At 35.3% G+C, this 20,814-nt stretch overlaps 1 long non-coding RNA gene across 1 annotated transcript in view; it reads left to right on the forward strand.

Moving 5' to 3' along the window:
* LOC113604133 (uncharacterized) overlaps window positions 1-20,057 on the forward strand; it is a 114,641-nt gene extending 94,584 nt beyond the window's left edge. Inside the window, exon 3 of the long non-coding RNA XR_003425976.2 lies at window positions 17,721-20,057. This is a non-coding gene — a long non-coding RNA (uncharacterized LOC113604133). The remainder of the gene's footprint in view (window positions 1-17,720) is intronic.
* The last annotated feature ends 757 nt before the right edge of the window (window positions 20,058-20,814 follow it).

Genomic DNA, 20,814 nt, shown 5'->3' on the forward strand with positions numbered 1-20,814 from the left:
GGATATGGTAAGAAAAATGATGCACTACAGAACATTTAGAAAGAGAGATTTTTTTTTTAAGTTTATTCATTTATTGGGGGGGGGGGCAGAAATAGAGGGAGAGAGAGAATCCCAATCCCCAGAGAATCCCTGATGTGGGGCTCAAACTCATGAACCATGAGATCATGACCTGAACTGAAACCTGGTCAGATGCTTAATGACTGAGCCACCCAGGTGCCCCTAAGGAAAGAGCTTTGAATGGAAATAATAGAAATCTGTGCTAGATATATACAAGATGCTCAGTAAATACTAATTATTTAAATTTACATTATAAAATGTGTTAATGGATAAATTGTGGTCTGCATCTGTAATGCTTCTGTGTAGGGCAGAAACAATTGGAATGATGTGGCTAAAACCAGTTTAGATAATTGGAAAACTTCTGAGTCAGCATCTAGATTAGAACACATCTGGTAACCCTCTCCTTCCAAAGGATCTACTTACATGGGATCTAAGGAGACAGCTGGTAAGATCCTATCTGTGTCTATATTTGTGATGTAGGCATATGTTACTATGGCTGGTAGAGTAGTGGGGACCACAGGTGGAAGGTGATATATGCCAGCTTGGAGCAGGAGTTTCAGGTATATCTGGAGGGAATTCTTTATAAGATAGAAGTTTCAAACAAAATAAGCTGAATTCACTAACTGAGCCCAAACATCATTGTCCTAGAATGGGGTCCATCCGAACACAGATATCTGTGTTTCCTGAGAAGAAACACACTAAACTAAAAATGTCTTGATTTAATGTTTCCAGAAATGATGTTAAAACTGATCAAAATTGGAATGTAAAGCATTTGGGATAGGGCCAGTCTTCCCACTTCTAAAAAGCCTGCTGTGTCCTTGGAGCACAGGAATATTAAATGTTCCCTTGGGTTGGGGTTCAGGAATCTGTATTTTGCAGGAGGAGGAAGGCAGTGGCAGAAGGGCAGCTTGTGGAAAATGGGATCAATGGGTGACAGAAGCTTTCTCTTTACTCTGAAAAAGCTTCCATAAATATTGAGGAAAGTGTTGCAGAAAGAAGGGCTTTTGTGTGAGCTGATAAATGCATAGAAATAGAAAACTCAGATTTAGTATATACACCGATGTACTTTATAATCACAACCTAGGAAACTTCAGAACACATAAATAAGAAAATAATTTTAAATAATCATTTGATATGTCTTATTCTACCTTATATTAGTCATTAATCTCATGATCTCATGACATCTACTTTAAAAATATGAGTAGTATCAAGAGTGCCTGGGTGGCTCAGTTAGTTAAGCCTCTGACTCAGCTCGGGTCTTGATCTCACAGTTTGTGAGTTCAAGCCCCACTTTGAGCTCTGTACTGACAGCTCAGAGCCTGGAGCCTGCTTCAGATTCTGTGTCTCCTTCTCTCCCTGCACCCCCTCTGCTTGTACTCTAGCTCTCTAACTCTCAAAAAAATTAAATTAAATTAAATTAAAAATTAAAAAATATGGGTAGTGTCTGAAGCCATACCATTCTTCTGACTTAAGGTGGCAAGCAAAGATTGACTTACCCATCATCCAATCCACTGCTCTGGAGGATGATAACTTAAATATTTATAACCCAGAATCACTTGAAGGTAGTATTTCTCACGTGGGCTGCAATCTTGAGTCCTATTTGGAGTCTGTACTAAGGCATTGCGATAGCAGCTGCATGCACAATGACTGGATCTTTGGTCACATATGATGGCAGGTGCACCTGATTTTATATGGCAACTTGTTGGAGTTTCTTGATTTTTACTTCATATGGCTGTAGAAGTAAAGGTCTAGGTGGTAGTAGCTATGGTATTTCTGACTATATTTTCTGTTTGATTTCTTAAAATATAAAATTGCTCCAAAAGTAAAGCCTATGAATTAAAAAATAAATACTTTAAAAACAAAAATGTAATGCATCCAGTTCCTATCACCTCCACTGCTGCTGCCTTCACCTAGACCACCATCATTTTTAACATTATTTGGTCCTGCTCCCGTACAAGGTGTTCTCACTGTAGAGGCCAGAGTGATCCACTTAAAGCATGTCTCTTCTCTTTGTAAAACCTTTCTATGGGTTTTAATTCAGTTGGATAGCCTAAAGTTATCACAGCAACCTACAGTGCTATGTATATGATTTCACACCATCTGATTCTATATCCCTTTAACTTTTTGACATCTTCAGCTCATACTTTCACCCGCCTCATTCCACTCTAGCTTCGTAGACTTTCTCTTTATTGAACACATCAACACTTCCTCTAACTTTGAAGATTTTCATACTCTTCCCTCTTCCTGGAATGACCTTTTGCCAGATAGCCTGATAAGGTTGGTTCCTTGTCTCCTTCAGGTTGTCTCAATCATCACCTTTTACTAAGTCATGACTTCCTTAATCACCCTGTATAAAAATAGCAACCGTTTCTTCCCAGGAATATTTCCCTGCTATATTTTTTCTTCACAGCATGATATGAGATATGCTGTCTATTTCACTGTCCACCTATCTACACTCGAATGTGTAGGGAGAGATGGAGGAAGTGAGAGAATGAGGGAGGGAAGGAAGGAGAAAAAAGAAGAAAGAAAATAAAAATGAGAAAACTAAAAGTGAGAGAGAACTTGGCTTGCTGGAATTATCACACCAGATAGGTGCAGAACCAAGACTTAGCCCCAAACACAGTAAAATATGACTAACCCAAGATTCATGTATGACAATTTAGACAAAATCATGTATGATTTTGATATTCATACTTATGGTTCCTGCCTAATTTATTTATCGTGATAGCATCTCAGAATCTATTTATTTGGTTACATTCACATTATTCTATGAGAGGAGTTATGAATTTGAAAGAAATGTATTCCTTAAGAGCATGATGTTATAATTATCAGACAATGTTGTATTTAAGTAGGAGAAGAACATTTTTTAAGTAGAAGAAAACTGGGGTTTGGTTAATGCTGATTCTTAACCAGAGTTGGGTCCAATGCAAAGAGAGCAATTTGCTTTATCATGATTGACCCAACAAAAATCTTTGTATTTATTTATCAGGGTCATTCTTAAATGGGTCTGTCTGAAAAGCACATTTCGACAATAGATTGATCCCCATGGCATTTTAAATCTTTGGGTGAGCAGCTTCAGGTTAGAAATTAAAACATCCTATTGTATATCTACCAAATGGAGTTCCGTGCTTCAGGCATTTTGAGCTTGTCTAAAAGTCCTGCAAAGAGTATCTGTTTTGTAAATGTCTTTTATATAAAGTGAAGTATGGAGGAGTGAGTTTAAATGTTAAGACAAAAGAAAGAAAGGCATATGGAGAATATTACAGCCACAAATTTAAGGTCACAACAAATGGCATCGTTCTTAACAAAGCAACAAACCTGAATTTTGGAAGATCAAGAAAAGTTGTAATTTAATTTAGGAATATGTTAGTTGGTTCATATCTTGTTTAGATCTAAAAGGTTTGTATGTAATTTAAGAAGGCTAGTTTCTTCATACCATCATGCTATAATGTGATGATTTTTGTTTTTGTAACATTTAATTTCTTTTTTTGGATGGACAAATTATCCTTGTGTCCCCTGCAGCCAACTGTAATGATTTCCACTGACTGCAGTAATGAGGGCAGAGCTGATTAACTTTAGGCCTTTTCCCACGAACATCAGGAAACAATTACACACACACACCCACAGACACACATGCACACACACACCCACACACAGAATCTTGTTAAACAAAAATATTCTTATCTTCTCTTTCGCCAAAATAAAAAAAAATAGTGATTTCACCAACATGGCAATTGCCAGTTGGCCAGAGGATGAGGTCACTTGCATGTCCTCCCTCAGCACACAGAGGATTTGCATACTTGGCTGCAATCTTGTTTTGAAGGACAGCTGCGCTGGTGATTCTGCTCTCAGTGGGATGTAGAGGCAGTGTCTTAAACAGCTTTACTTTAACCCGTTTACATAGTTAAACTAGATTATAGAACTATTTAAGGAAAATGTTAACTCAGATGTGTAAAACCTAAATAGACCTTAATTTGCCCTTCTTAGTCTTTGATAATTAGATATTTACCTTATTTTATAGATGGAGGACTTGTGTCTGACTGTACCTACTGTATTGTGTGATTATCCCTTGAAAAAGAGGCCATTCTTCTCTAGATGTTTTTTTGGTCTTTGCAAGAGACCAAAGAATCTTCTGCAAAGAAATTATCACTCAAAATTTCCCTTTATGCCTCTACTGGAAATTGCACGTTGGTTAACTGTACAGATCTGAACTTCTAAACTTCCTTGAATATTATGGACTATCATTGAATGCCTTGTACTTTTCTTGGTACTATGGGAACAACAAAGAAGTAAAATAGACATATCCTACTCTAAAGAATTTTCCAATCTAGTTGTTGAGTAAAAGATACCAGAATTTTACATTTTCTATGTTAGTTTTTATTGTATATTGTATTATGTACAATATTGTATATTGTATAATTATTATACATAATTATATGTATAGTTATACATATAATTCTTTTAGAACACTTATTACACTTCAAGGTAGTTATTTACATAATTATCTCTCAAGTTCGTGAAAACATATTTTTAATCCCTAATCATGATACAAAATCTAATTTGTAGTAGATATTTAATAATAGATTTTTATATGTGCAAATGTTTTAATTCTATCAGGAGAGGTTTAATTACTTTCATACTAGATATATATTTTTATGCAATATTTATATACTCTTCTTTTATCTAAACTTTTGAGCCCATCTCCGTTGAAAAGCCAACCAAAGAACTAAATAGTCATACTTTATTCCTTTCTTTCTTTTACTCATATATCGGATCCATTATTAGGTGTTACAGATCTAGCAAAATATATATCAAATCTATTCACTTGTGCTAGTCACCACTGCTGTTATCCGTATCACTACCATTATCTAGATCTCTGCAAATCTCTGTTAATGGATCACCATGTGTTACTTTTGCCTTTCCACTTTCCATCCATAGGAACCAGTGTGATTTCTTTAAAATGTTAATCTAGGTAATGTCATCCCTAGATTAGAAAACTAATGGCTCCCATACTTTTAGGATGAAGCCAGACACCTTATCTGACTAGCAAAGCCCCACACAATTTGATCCTGATACATCTCTAACCTCCTCTTTGTTTCCTGTCATCCTTCCCATCTAGCCTCAGACACATTATGTTCTTTAACAGAAGGGTTATTCCAGCCACATATTCTTTGGACCAGTTCTTTTCTCCGTCTGAAATATACTGCTTTCAAACTCTCAGATAGCTGAACTCTTTGTCATTCCTGCCTCAACTTAAATGCTTCTTTTGTATGTTAATATGTGTATATTACAATAAATGAGAGATGCACTTAAGAGTAATTTTATAATGGGTTTAATTATTTCATCTACAAAAATTCTGGAAGAATGGGGTGCTTGGGTGACTCAGTCAGTTAAACATCCAACTCTTGATTTTGACTCAGGTCATGATCTCATAGTCGTGAGCCTCATGTCAGGCTCCCTGCTGAGCTTGGAGCCAGCTTGGGATTCTCGCTCTCTTCCTCTATCTCTGCCCCTGCCCTGCTCAAGTTTGCTTGCTTTCTTTCTCTGTCTCTCAAGATAAATAAATACACATTAAAAAAAATTCTGGAAGGATGACTATTACAATGCCAGCTAACGAAGTCCAGGGATATCAAAGCACTTGTGCAGTTTTTCTGTTCATTCTCTTTATTTTCTTTTCAAAGTTACATTGCTTTCTGAGCACTATATACAAGAGTGAATAGATGACTACAATAAATACTCTTTCAAGAAAGAAGAAGTGCCGGGGGAATGACCATTAGATTGGCAACAAAGGGTGTTTGCCACATTTCCTCAGAGAGATCATCTCTGACAGTCCAGTTTATAGTTGCCATTCAGTTACTGTTTAGCACATCACCCATTTTTATTTTCTGCATAGCATTTATAATCATATGGTATTTTTTTTTATTTTCCTGTTTGTTGTTTTATTTATTATCTATCTCCCTTCATTAAAATATAAGCCGTGGATTGTCTATTTTGTTTATGGTTATATTTTCTGAATCTAGGATCATGTTCCTGGTACATAATTGCTTCTCAAAAGAGTAATTATCATGTGGATGGGAGTGACTCAATAAATCTGTGTGAACAGACTTTAAATAATACATAGCTATCATAATTTCATACTAATGATACTGAAAACATCTTTAAAATTGGAAAAAAGTTTAATCTTTCAAAAATTATAACCAAAAAGAAAAATAAACAACAAAAGGAACAAAAAAGATCAACCCTGTAGCATATCAGTTAATCAAAAAAGTATCTTATAAGTAGTGTTACATGGTAGTCAATCTAATTTTCTTACTAAACCAGATGTAAAATACATCCAGAAACCTGAGGTCTACAGTGTCAATTTCAAAGTTTCTTTCAATAATTTGTATGATATATGAATGCTTGTTCAAGGCTTTCTTTGATTTTCAGCTAAGGTTTGTTGCTAGTGGGAATTGCATGTGTTTAGGCAGAAAGTCATAATGCAAAAGCACATGGCAAAAAGAATACAGACCAAGGGGTCGTCATGGAAGCTATGTGAGGTCCTGTGACACTTGCTTCATGTCTGGTGCCTTTAAAAAATAGTCATACTTACTGCTGTCAAACATTGTTGGCACATGGATTTGGTGGCACGTGCTTAATATTTTATATTAAAATTCTAATAGAAAAATTACAAGTGTTCTTTCCTGCTAGGTGCTTTTCCTAAGTTTATGTGCATATTTCCAAGAGTTATTTCCTCAAAAATAATTTTTCAGGGTGTTCACATAACAACATACATTTCTGTAGCCTGGCTACAAAGTCATTGCTTATTTAGACAGTACTAATGACTTCCCCAAAATTATTTAGCTTGTAGAGAGAAGGACAGAACTTAAACATGTATGTATTAAAAATTATCTTTGGTTTTAAAAGTAGGTTCAATAGCTCAAGTGCAGCAATTATTACAGTCATATTGAGTCATGACATGCCCTGTGGATTTGATTTAAAAATCAGTTAATGCACATGACCTAGTGAGCAGCCATATCACATTTACTGCAGTCACAAAATGGAGATTTGTTACAAAAGGACCCTGGAAATCTTTTCCTTCTTTAAGGATCTTATTTAATAAGTTTTTAAAAGTAGAGTTTATGATCCATCAGACTTCTCATCTACAGCTCATTTCCCTCATAGGAAAAGTATAAAAGATCTAGCAAAAAGAAACTAGCAATTGTAACAACATTGTTCTTACTCAAATTCGGCTTGAATGTCTCCTTAAAGGAATTGTGAAATTATAATTTATAATAAGAAATACATATTTGGTTTGGTTTTTGTCCTAAAATCCTTGGAATTTCCTGAGGAGAGACATAGATGTCTTTTGTTATGTTAAAGTGACTTTTGGACCTCACCTAAGGATGGCAGCTGATTGCCAGGATACTCAACCCTTTGATTGGAGGGTTGGAACTTTCAGTCCTACCCCCACTACCTCTGGGGAGGGGAGAAAGGTTGGAGGTTGAATCAGTCACCAATGACCAGTGCCTTAATCAATCTAAACTATGTGATGAAGCCTCCATAAAAACACAGAAGGACAGCTTCCAGCTTGGTGAACCTGCCAAGGAGCTAGGAGAGTGGCGCACCTGGAGAGGGCATGGAAGCTCCTTCTCCTTTCCCTAAAGCTTGCCCTATGTGTCTCTTCCGTCTGACTGTTCCTGAGTTATATATTTAACATAAACTGGTAATCTAGTAAGTAAAATGTTCCTCTGAATTCTGTAGGCTACTCTAGCAAATTAATTGAACCCAAGGAGGAAGTCTTGGGACCATTCGATTTATAGCCAGTAAGTTAGAAGTACAGGTAAAAACCTGGGCTTCAGTGGGCAGCCTGTGTTAGGGAGAGTCTTTGGGACCTCCAATTTGAAGCCAGTTGGTCAGGAGCAGGTAATAACCTGGTCTTGTTGACTGGTGTCTGAGGCTTTTGAGGGGGCGATCTTGTAGGACTGAACTCGTAACCTATGGCATCTGACACTCTCTCTAGGTAGTGTCAGAATTGAGTCAAACTGTAAGACATCCAGCTGGTGTCCCAAAGAATTGCTTGTGTTAGTACAGGGAGGGGTGGGGGGGGGGAGAGGGAAACCCCACTATGAATTAGAATTAGGATCTGGACCCTTTTAGGAATTAATGACAAAGAATGAAGACGATTCTTCCTCATTAAAAACTCAAGCAATGCATGGTAGAATATAACTGAAGGAAGAGAAAAGAAAAGAATCAAATAATACTTGACAGGAATAAGAAAAGGTAATTATTGAATGACAAAAAGATTTTTTTAAGTATTTTTAAGACAGCAAATTCAGTGAAGCAGTATAGCACAGATGTTAGTAATCAGGGTTAAAATATCACTTCCTAGCTGTGTGACTTAAGATATATAATATCTGTTAACCTTGAGTCAAATAATCCTTTCTCATAGGTATTTTGAGGATTTACTGTTCAAATACATGCAAAATGCTTAGAGTTTGGGCATGTGGTAAGTGCTTAGTAAAAAATATTACCTATTGTATTTCTTGAAATGTCTTAAGTACTTAACTTTAAAGGAGTGGAAATGTTTATTAAAAACAAATTGACTCTATCCCAGAGTCAATTTTTTTTTAATTTTTTTTTTTAACATTTTTATTTATTTTTGAGACAGAGAGAGACAGAGCATGAACGGGGTAGGGTCAGAGAGAGGGAGACACAGAATCTGAAACAGGCTCCAGGCTCTGAGCTGTCAGCACAGAGCCCGACGCGGGGCTCAAACTCACCGATCGCGAGATCGTGACCTGAGCCGAAGTGGGCCGCTTAACCGACTGAGCCACCCAGGCGCCCCCAAGAGTCAATTTTTTTAATAAACATGTGGAGATTGTATATATATATATATGTATGTATTTCTATGTGAAGACTGTAAATGGTCTTCATGCACATGGGTACATAGGAAATGGTATGCTAGGGAAAACCCAGGTTCAGGAGTAGTGTGAAATAGCAAATGCTGAGGACATGACCATGCGTGGGGGACGGGAGTCCCTTTATAAGGATGTAGGAATCTGAGAGGCTGTGGTGTTCAGATTTTTCTAGATAGCCAAAGTACTGAGCTCTGGGTTAAAGACAAGGAAACTCAGGGCCTTGTGATATTGACAACATATTACAGGGTCTTGCGTATTTAGACAGTGACCAAGGAAAATGGACATGTTGATCAGCTCGGGCAATTTCCTCTCCAGTGTTCTCAGTGTTCTTTTGGAAAATAGTGGCCGTTTGAACTTTACAAAATGTGTCTGAGACCTGGAAAAAAAAAATGGGCTTTGGTTAGAAATGGACCAAACGTTTTCCTTGATCCACAGGTGTTTGTCACAGAAATGGACCCTATCTGTGGCAACTAGAGGCAGGGAGCAAATCAGCTCGAATGAATTCAGAGGCCCTGCTTAGAAAGAAAATTTCCTTTATCCTAGAACTACCTCAATATTTTCTATTCCTGTCTCCTATAGAACTGAGAGGGAGAATTAAGTAAATCTGAATGAAGTAAAAGTTATACTATTCTAAGCAGCACCACGATGTTCTGACCAAATTAAGTCTGCATGGGTGTCTGGTCCACACTATGCTTATTGGCCCTGAAACTGCTTAAGTCCCAGGGTAGCATCCACTTCATGGCATTTTGGGATGATTAAAGGAGTTAAAGTAAGTATAGCATTTAAAACAATGCTGGAATATTGAAAGCTGTCAATAAATAAGGCATGTTCTAATTTTCTTTTCTTTCCATGTTAAAAAATAAAACCAATATAAAATATACCAAATGCTCTGATGAGATCCCAGCAGAGAACTACAATCTCATAAAATATAAACTTTTCAGAAGAGTTGGAAGAATACTGTACCAAAAAGAACATTGTGCTTACTTCCAAACTTTCTGTCTTAATCCTGCCTCCACTTCTGAATTAGGGTCTGATCTTGAGCTGGTAACTTTAACTCTTTTGGCTTTAATCTTCTCATCTGTGAAATGTCAGTTACCATATACCTTTTTCCAGTTCCTAAGAAATTGTCAGGGCAAAGGGGACTTGTAAGCTGTAAAGATGTATTCATTAATATATTCATAATTGAGCAAATGCAATATCTTATTATAATTTATTATTAAATAGAAGTGTTTTCCTTATCTCCCTCTGAGTGGTGGAAATAGTAAGCAAATTGTTAGATTAATAAATAGTAACTGGTTGAGATATACAGTTGAGTAAAAATTACTAAAGGATGCTATAAGAAAATTTCCTCTTATACATTATATGTATATATTATATATTTATATATTACATTTATGTGGTTTTTATAATTTGATTCCTACTGAGATTTCATTGATTTTCTGACTATCTCTTCAAATGTTTAAGGTTTCTATTGTTGTCAATGGAAGATACACAAAGAACAAGCTACTTTAAAGGGAAAATATGCAGGATAATCTACTTATAATCCTATTTGTAGTTTCTTGTCAAGGTTTTGTAAATAATGTCTTACACTGTCTGTGAAATATGTGCTTAGAATAGTATAACTTCTCCTCAATTCAATTTTTAATTAATTTTCCCTCTACATTCTATAGGACAGAGGAATAGAAACTATTCAGGTAAACCAGGATAAAGGAAATTTTCTGAATAGTGCCTTTTATAGGAAATGTCAGGAATCTCAGCCAGAAGAGTATGTTAACATATTAATTTGAAGGAACTTATTTGAAATATTTTAAAGCTGACTTTAGTATAAGTCTTAACTTTAGATATCAATTCTGATAGAAGGAAGAAAGAATAAAAATGGAAAAGGAGTAGACAGCTAATCACACAAGTATTAGGGATAGGCATGGTAGCATTGACAGCTTCACACACAGATTAGCTTCACATATTTTTTTTCTTCTACATTAAGAAAATGTAGAGGAAGGAGAAGATATCTTTACAGAGATGAATTACAAAAAATGGATAAAGAGAAAAAATTATGAGAAATAAGAGTAGAGTTGACGCTAATTTTAAAATCTGTACCTGGGAGATGAAATTACCTCTATGGCTGATTGGTCTGCCTCCCAGGTTCCCACCCTGATGAGGAATAAAGAAACTTCCATCTATCCAAATCTCTCCCTCTTCTGTCTTAAATGGTTACATTTTACTTTCCATATTCAATGTACTCTAAAATGAATCACAGAGTTGTTTTACAAGGACCCCGGGATGACTTCTTCATTTTAAGTAAAAGTTCAGCATATTTAAGTGATGGGATCAAGGTATGTGAAGAGTGAATCTTCTTGGGTTCTTGTGGGGAAGGGAAGGATTGTTTGAACCAAATGATGTCCCTGTGCTATTCAGAGGCATCTGCAGGAACAGGGTACCTTGTCTGCCTGATCATTGCTTGTCCTACCAGCAAATGCTGCTAAAACCTGTAACTGGTGTCTTTATGGGGTCTTTTCCCTCTTGCCTATATTTAACTCCTTGATCATTTGTTAGCTTAACTATTTTAATTATTTGATTATTTCTGGGAAGTATTTGAGTTCTCTATGGGTAGGGTAGCCAGATAAAATACAGAATGCCTAGTGGAATTTGAATTTCAGATACACATCAACTGGTCAACAATGAATACTATTTTAGTATAAGTATGACCCAAAAATTGTATGGGATATTTAATGTTTACCTAAAATCCAAATTTAAGAAGGTATCTTCTATTATATTTTCTATATATTATACTTCACTCATGAGTTTTTATTTGTCTGTTGATTCTCTCAGTTGGCACGGTGTAGTATTATCTTCTCTCCTCAGGTATATTGCCTTTTTTTTTTTTTTTTTAAGATTGTGTGCTACACCTGTATCAGCAAACTTGTTTGTAGACATAGTCAGGTCTCATATGAAGTCATTCTCTCTCAAAATAATACCTATTTGTTTCTGGAAGGCACTTTAGAGATGCTAGCAATCCAGGATCAACTTAATCAAATTTCAAGGATTGAGTAGATTTAAATCTGAGCCTCAGTTCTTGTGAGTTTTGTGTACTTATTGATCATACTTATCTCAAATTAAGATGGGTCCCCCGGGTTACCATCTCTGAACTCCAGTTTCTGTCCTCTGGCACAGAAGGACTGTTAAAAGTGTTTTTTAGCCTTTCATCTTTTCTGCATCTTGCTCTTGAGTCAGAAAATACTTACAAGAAGCCCTAAATTTGCCTCTCTAGGCTTTCATCTTCCCGTGGATCTTGGCTGGTTATTCTTCACAATCTTATTATTGCTTTTATGCCTCCAAGTATGTGTTTGTGTCTAGATTTTCTAATTGTTCCCAGCAGGAGATTTAGCGTGTATCAGTCTTCCTTTACTGAAACAAAGTCAGACTGTCATTAGTAAATACTTCTTAAGGATGAGAAGTAAAACTGTAGGAAGTACAAAGGGGAATATAAACAAAAGTGATGTTCCTTTCTTGACTATCCTAAAATACATCATACAAGAGATGGTGTGTGATTCAATGCTACGTGTTCCCCTCTTATCCAATCTTGAAGAGCAGTGGAAAATATCAGACAGATCTTATTCATATGCAGGTTTCAGACTTCAGAAGCTCCCATAATTGAAGTTTTCACAAGATTTTGTTTTTAAAAAATCCCTTCTAATTCCTAAACCATTAACTTGGGATATTTTAAATATCTCCAAACAGGCAGTGAATTTGTTAATCTTTCACAGTTGGTTTGTTAATGCAGAAGCAGTGGGTTTGTAAGGATTGTGTTCAATTCTCTTAAACATGGTTGAGTGAATTTTCTTTGTTACAGTAGTAATTGATTGCATCTACTGTAGAAAAAGTTGTTTTAAATCTCTTACAAATTGCCAAATTTCCCTTCATTAATATCCCGTGAACATAAGTTTTTGTTTTATATTCAATGCTATTTTTTAGCTTTTTATAGATGTTCTTTATATAATCACTCATACTCTGAAAATTTAGGAGCATTAAAAGGAATAGCACAACTTTTAAATCCAAATCTTCCCTGGGGCACCTTGGTGGCTCAGTCAGTTAGCATCTGACTCTTGATATCAGCTCAGGTCATGATCTTATGGTTTGTGAGATCAAGCACCACATCGGGCTCTGCACTGACCATGTGGAGCCTCTTGGATTCTCTCTCTCCCTCTCTCTGCCCCTGTCCCATGCACATGCCCTTTCTCTCTCTCTCTCTCTCTCTCTCTCTCTCTCTCTCTCTCTCTCTCTCTCAAAATAAATAAAATACAAAGAAACTTAAAAAAAAATCCAAATCCTTTTTAAAGACAGTGATAGTGGATGTGTTGGAACAATATAATCATGTTTATACCCATCTTAAATATAAACCTGAAATTTAGAAATTCTTTTATTCTTAAAAATAATTTATCCATTAATCAAAATAAACCTATGTGTTCATGTATCAAAATAAAGCTCTGAAAAACAAATACAGCTATGCCTCATTAATCTGACAAAAGCATTGTCAAGTATCTTTCATCAAAATGTAAAATATTTCCTCTCAAACCAACAATTCAATTGAAATGTTTTCTGTGTAAAACTCAGCTCACCATCTTCAAAGAGAACAAAGTGTTAATATTTGAGTTCTTCCAATAAGAATATGAATAGATTATATTATCATTTGAAAGCAGTATTATATTTGCATGCAAAGGAAAAACACAGAAATTTGAATGCAAAATTCATATTGTAGCTTCCAGCTAATGACAAGGATAGTAACCTCAAAGATGCAGAAAATTCCAGAAATAAACACAATAAAAAATAATAACAATCAAAATGCCTATCATACCCTATGGCATTGGGATAAGAAATAATACTATTTGTCTGGCAGAAGGTATTTCTGGTAATAAGTTTTAGATGCTGAAAGCAAGATGATTATTGATCAAAAAAGAGATTTGTTTTTCAAGCTCCATTGGTAAAAATGACTAAACTTCTAGTAGGGAAGATATAAGAAATTGTGTGTTATAAATTAAATAATCTTCAAACAAGCTCAAGTATTTAAGAGGGGTTCAGTTGAAACGCAGATATCCCAGATACTGTTAACCTTATCTCCTGGTAAGTGACCATTTCCTTTAATATCTATTATCAGGGCACTGGTTTCAAAAGTAAAGTTTTAGAATCCAGCTTCTTGAGTTCTGACAGTGATTCTACCTGTTACTAAATGTGTATGCTTAGGCACCTTATTTAATATCTCAGGACCCCAATTTTCCATCTATTAAATGGACTGATTTTGAAGGTTGAAAGGCACATTAATGTAAAGGATTCAAAAGAATGCCTGGCACATAATTAGCCCTAACTGCTAGGATTACTAATACTAATTATTATCAAAGAAATATCTGTAAAACTCTACCTATTAAATTAGTGTGGAATTTGGTCCTTTTCTAAAGGTTTATTCCAAAAATAATTCTGTGGGTCTCCAGGGTTACCTCTACCTGTCATTGAATGAGTCCTTCCTGTGTTCACCTGAGATAGCCTTCCAGGAAATCAGAGGTCCTGATTAGATAAGACTCGAAACAGTGACTGGTTTCATTTTCCTTCATCTTTCTGGCTTCATTCTCAGAACAGATGAAGACAAACCATTACCCCTGCAAATCCGCGGTTCCCTCATTACGCTCACTTCTATGTGCCTATTTATGCAGATCAAAATGGCTCCTTTTGCTATGAGGAATGATACTCTTTTTGGTATAATGCTCAGTGAGGGTAGCAGAGATGTCCCTTGTGATTTAGCTTTTTATAATTAACCTTCGTCAAGTCCTCATTGTGGGACTAATACTCAGATGGGGATTTGTATTCTTGTTAGTGGGGAAGGATCTTTCTGCATTAGCTGCATGCTGTGCAGAGTCAACACTTGATTTCTATATCCCAGGCTCTAAAGTTGAATTTGATTACCTGAGGAGACCTATTTTCCATATGGTAAGTTTTCTCTCGGGAACTACTATTATCCTTCATTCCCTTTTATATCAGACTGATACTGGATCAGACAAGTTTAAGGAAGCGTCGCATATCAATTTATTTTGTTCCACATTTAGTCCCCTACAGGGGAAAAAAGATATCCAATTGTGTACCCTCCAATTCCCAAACCACGTGGCTGTATTTGGGGAGAAAGGGCACCTGATAGAGGGCAAGTAACTCCTGCTTAAGTACATGGTTCTTGACAAAGCAAACTATCCTGTTAGATTGAATTGTTAATTAAATAGCTTATTAAATTCAGAGTATGTTGCATTTTATGGATTTGGGCATTAATGTATTTTAACCTGGAAATAATTACTTAAAAATAACATTCTTTAGGGAATATATATATATATTTAATTTTTTTTTTAGCATTTATTCATTTTTTGAGAGACAGAGTGCAAGCAGGGGAGGGAGAGAGAGAGAGAGAGAGAGAGACACAGAATCTGAAGCAGGCTCCAGGATCTGAGCTGTCAGCACAGAGCCCAGAACTCACAAGCTGCGAGATCATGACCTGGGCCGAAATCGGATGCTCAACCGACTGAGTCATCCAGGTTCCCCATGGGAATATATATTTTTTAAAGTTTTAAAACAAACTTGTATCCTGGCTTTCTTATGAACATGTCATGAGATGACATATTTGTTTTGGCATTACATATAACTTTACCATGGGGAGATTTGGGAGACTTTTTTGTTCATTTGTTAGCAAAATCACAGTTAGAAAGTGATTTTAATCCCCTTAATTCAATTTTACTACATCTCATGACGCACGTATAACTTCATTTCAACTTTTAGTATTAAAAGTCACTCATTAGAAACATGATTTACAGAATCATAGTGGTTAACTAAAGTTGTGACATTAAGTAATGTACATAATATACAATGTACAATATAAATAATATACAATGTATATCTAGACATAGTTATTTTAGAGGTTTTCATTTTGGTATCTTACAATATAAATTACATCTGTTGAGAAAGGCATTTATATTCCAGGAAGAAGAATTTTAAAAAAGATTTAAGAAATGATTTATAAAAAAGTGCATTTGGGCTTCATGATAGTAAGAAATTAAATTATTCCATAAGATGCTATTCTTCTATTATTAAAAAGGAGTGTCATTGATGTCTATAGGCATCTGATGGCAGGCAGGATTCTGAAAGGATCACAAAGATTAATCAACATGCATTATTGTATTGAGATCAGTGTGTAAATACATTTAACACATGGATAAAACTTGAATCAAAATTGGAAAGAAGACTTTCTAAAATATTAACTATATTTACTACAAAAATTTTTGAATTTTTATTCCTCATGTGCTTTTATTTATTTCATGTGGTATGGAAGTGTCTCCTATATAGTATATTTTTTAGATACATCATTATAGCTTTAAATAGAAATTTATGTATTTTAGTTTTTTCTGTTCTTCACAGTTGGAATACATTCAACTTTAAAATGGATGTTATGAATGTAGGAGAGGTGTAAGAAATAGTAAGTGCTTTTGACAAATTTTATTATTAGCTAAAAAATGAAAATCAGAATATTACCTGATTTTTTCAAATGTATAATATATGTATATGCATATCTGTAGACAGATTCATTGATAGGTAGATAGACATATTACATATATATATAATATCCAGGTAAAAATATATACAAAGAGCTATGAGAAAAAAACCGGAGAGCCACTAACTGAAGCTAGGGATTCAGAGAAAGGTTTAAACCATTCAGTACTTGAACTGGTCTTTGAATTATGGAAAGGTCACTTTGCATACAAACATATCCTGGTTTGGTAATAGTATCTGTTACAGAAAAGTTATATACATGCTATGTTTCGCAGTATCTTCAGTAAGACTAACTAAATCCAGGTACGTCATGAGAAGGATGTGTGTGTGTGTGTGTGTGTGTCGGTGTGTGTGTGTGGAGTGTGTTTTGCTCAAAATTGTTGACGCAAATGACATTACTAAGTAGCAAATTCTGCAAGTTAGAACTGGTAATGTCAAGACTTCTGGGGTATAAGCAAAGCAAAACAATTCATCATTTTTAATGCTCTCTGAAGATAGATTACACAGTAATCAATAATAATATTTCCTCAGAAGAATGATGTAATGGAAACTTTTTACATTTTCATTGATCCAGGTAGCAGAACTTCTTTTTCATTATCTCACATAAAGGTCCAACATGACATCCAGAAATGAAGATTACACAGTCCTCAACAAAGGGTCTCATAAAACTAAACAAATAGAATAATAACTGCATAGAAATCACTCATGATGAGCTGTAATGACTGATCTTAAAATTGGGGCTGATGCTTCTGACATAGTGGGGAGTTCAGGCATTTTATCATTATTGTTTTATTCCACGAAGCTCTCATTTCATCATCAGAAAAGAGTCAATACTTTAGCAATAAGGCTCAGGAAAAATATCAAGAATAATCATACTTATTCTACAAAGAATTGCTGAATGTGATAAGATATAAAAATAAGTATCAGGCATTTTAACAATAAAGACTTGAGAAGGATAATAATAAAAATGAAGAGAGGAAGAGACCATGTAATGGTAGGTATTATACTTTGGCCTTTGAAATCAGAGACTAGCAGTGTAACAAATGGATCTTTAAGGGATTCCCTCTCCCCAAACTTGCGGCTCTTAATAAGAACATTGGTGTTCTTTTAGGAATAAAGAGGGAAATGAGAAGCAACTGAAATATGGATAGAAAATGATAAGGACTTCTGGTTTGTGTTTATTTGTAGGCTGCTGAGTATTGTGAAAAGAGATCTGAGCTTGGAAGATTGGACACGGATTCCAGTAGTGATGCCCAACCAAGTGGAGAGATTTCTCTGAGACTCAGTTTTATCAAACAAAAGCCAGAAATTTTACTTGGTCTGTTTGGTTTAGAAGAATCCCGAAGCATCAAGTAAAATAATTAATGTGAATATAATTTTAAAAATATGAAGTTTTAGGAAAATAAATATCACTCATAATCATTTCAGTCCATGCTCATTTCTTTATCAGTGTAGATAGACCACACTGCAGTGCTTTTCAGTCTTTTTTCTTTCCTCTTTTTGCTCCTGTGACTCTTCTCTCCCTCCCCTTCTTTTCTCCCAACATCAAGTGGTCAAAGTGCCTGTTTAGTTTGGCCATTGGTAGAATGGGTCTGAAGACCACAGCTGAGGTTACTACGTCAGTAACTTTCTGCTAAAATTCAATGAAAAAAAAAACAAAAAACACTGAGAAACTATTTATAGCTGTGCTCCTCAAACCAGAGAAGGTCAGAAAACAAACCAAATCCTCCAAATCCTCTACTTTTCACTCGTGTGTACGAGTCTTGGTATTTGATGTTCACTTGCACAGGGTATCATATGCAGTATGTTTATTTTACAAATAAGCAGTTTGTTTTGGTAGAGCCAATATCTGGAAAAACACCTTCTCTAGGCATTGTTTAGAGAATAATAAGGATAAAGTGAATTTTAAATGAAATTCCTTAGAGAGATCTGTAATTCAGGCAACAGATGTCAAAGTGAAATCAATCCCTGATTCTTTCTTACGTGACTTCACTTGAACATGAATGAACCCTATTGAATATGTATTGCATGTTATTTTCCCTGTATCTTTTCTTTTTCTTTGCCTTTTTTCTTTAGCACCTTTTAATTTTCATATTATCCAACCCCAGAAGCTGATAGGAGATATTGGGCAGGTCAGAATTCAAGAGCTGTGACCGATGACAGTGATTTGAGAGGAAGGTATACAGTCTCTCTTTCCTGCCTCAAAGTTTATAAAGAGTTAAAAAAAAGTTTAAAAATAGGAACAGAGACAGTCAATAAAGACATTTAGCAGTTTTAGCAGAACATAAAGTTACCTTAAGAACAAGTAGTGATAATTGGTTAATTAGAAGTAGAAGATTGGCTAGGTATTAAGAGATTTCTGAGAAGAAAGCATGAAAATAAAGGAGTAAAAGCTGAGCTATAAAGATAATTCTCCTTTTTTAATGTCTCAAGTTCAAAAAATATTGGTGATCTTTTAGATTTTACGAAATAGTGCCATGTAGAAAACAGTCGAAGTAATTAAAACAGGATCATTCTAGAGCAGAATGAATAGTTTGCTTTATTCACTGATGATCCACCAATTTAAAAAATGCTGAATAGAAAAGAGATTTAAGTGTTGACATTCTCTAAGCTGATATTATTAATAGCTCAAAATTCTATTTATTTAAACAGATGCAGTAATCAGCATTAAGGAAGTGAGCTGTCTCATGATTTGGGGGGCAGGAGGAAGTTATCTCCTTACAAAGGAGAATGATTAAAAGTCCTAAAATTTTTATTACTTATTCATTTACAAAATTGAATTTCTAATTTACATACATATAGTAAAATTAACTGTGCGTATTTGTGTGTGTGTGTGTGTTATGTGTTTTGACAAATGTGTACAATCGTGTTACCTCCACCATAATCAAGATATAGAAGAGTGCCATCATTCCAAAGAAACCCCCTCATATTGTCACTTTGTAGCAAAACCTCTACCCCCTTCCCTCCCCTTTTAAACTCTGTCAACCACTGAAATGTTTTCTGTCCTCATAGTTTTGCCTTTGCTATATTATACTGGACCAAGCGATAGAGACACTTTACACAAAAGGAGAGGGAGACACAGTCATGGGAACATGCCCATGAGATCAACTGGACCTATTCCATGCTGCACCACTCAGAAGCTGACAGTTGGTTAGAATAATGAAATGGCCCCATGAGATGCCAGCTTGTTGAACAAACTCTGTAAAGATAGGATTCATCCTCCATGATGAGTGTATACTCTAAGTAAACAAACATTGTTTTGTTTATTCTGTGTAACCTGTGGACCACTTGGATATGAGAACTCGGGAGTAAGTAGGAATGGCTCTATTTACTATCTTGCCCAGAGGCTCACTAGGATGCATTTGTGTTATGTAAAGTCAGGATTCTGAATTCTGCAGGTTTAGAGGGTTTTCAGAGGGAAAATGCTTTCAATACAGGATATTTCAATACAGGATATTCAATATCATTTCATTTCAAGCTCTGTCAATCCAGTTACTTTAGTTGATCACTAACTCAAAGAATAACAAGCAAGAAAGATATTTGGCATGATCACCAAGATATTGTAGGGCTGCTGCTAACCAATGGAGCAATATATGACTTTTAAAAACTGAATTAATAAGTTTTTAGTTACTTAATTATTAAAGTATAAGCCGTGAACATGTTAATATAGTTAATGCATATAGCAAATCATGTTGATGTTTTAGACTTTTATTCCATGACTGTTAGTTCAATGATGTTTATTTCTTTGATTCTCTATTTTTTAAAAGTTTACTTATTTATTTTGAGAGAGAGCGAGAGCGCACAAGCAGGTGAGGGGCAGAGAGAAGGAGAGACAGAATCCCAAACAGGCTTTGTGCCATCAGTGCAGAGCCCGATGTGGGGCTTGAACTCACTAACTGTGAGATCATGACCTGAGCTGAAATTAAGTCGATCACTTAACCAAATGAGCCACCCACGTGCCCCTGATTTTCTATTTTGATGTATTAATTTGAGTTCATCATTAGTTCTGCAGTTTGATATCCATGTTAGTCTTGAGAAAATCACTTCACTCTCTAAACATAGTTATCCACATCTGGAAAATATGGGTAACAATGGCACTGGTTCACAAATTTGGGGGAAATAAATAATTAGTTTTGAATGAGAACAGCACACTTATTAACTGGCTGTGTACTGACAAGCTTTCAAAACTCTTTGAAACATGTATTCCTTACTTGTATGCTGAAAACCTTAATAGTGGTAAAAATGAAATAATATTTTAAGTCAAATGCTTAGATTAGTGCCT

Source organism: Acinonyx jubatus, chromosome A2 (assembly GCF_027475565.1).
Source record: "Acinonyx jubatus isolate Ajub_Pintada_27869175 chromosome A2, VMU_Ajub_asm_v1.0, whole genome shotgun sequence".
NCBI lineage: Eukaryota > Metazoa > Chordata > Mammalia > Carnivora > Felidae > Acinonyx > Acinonyx jubatus.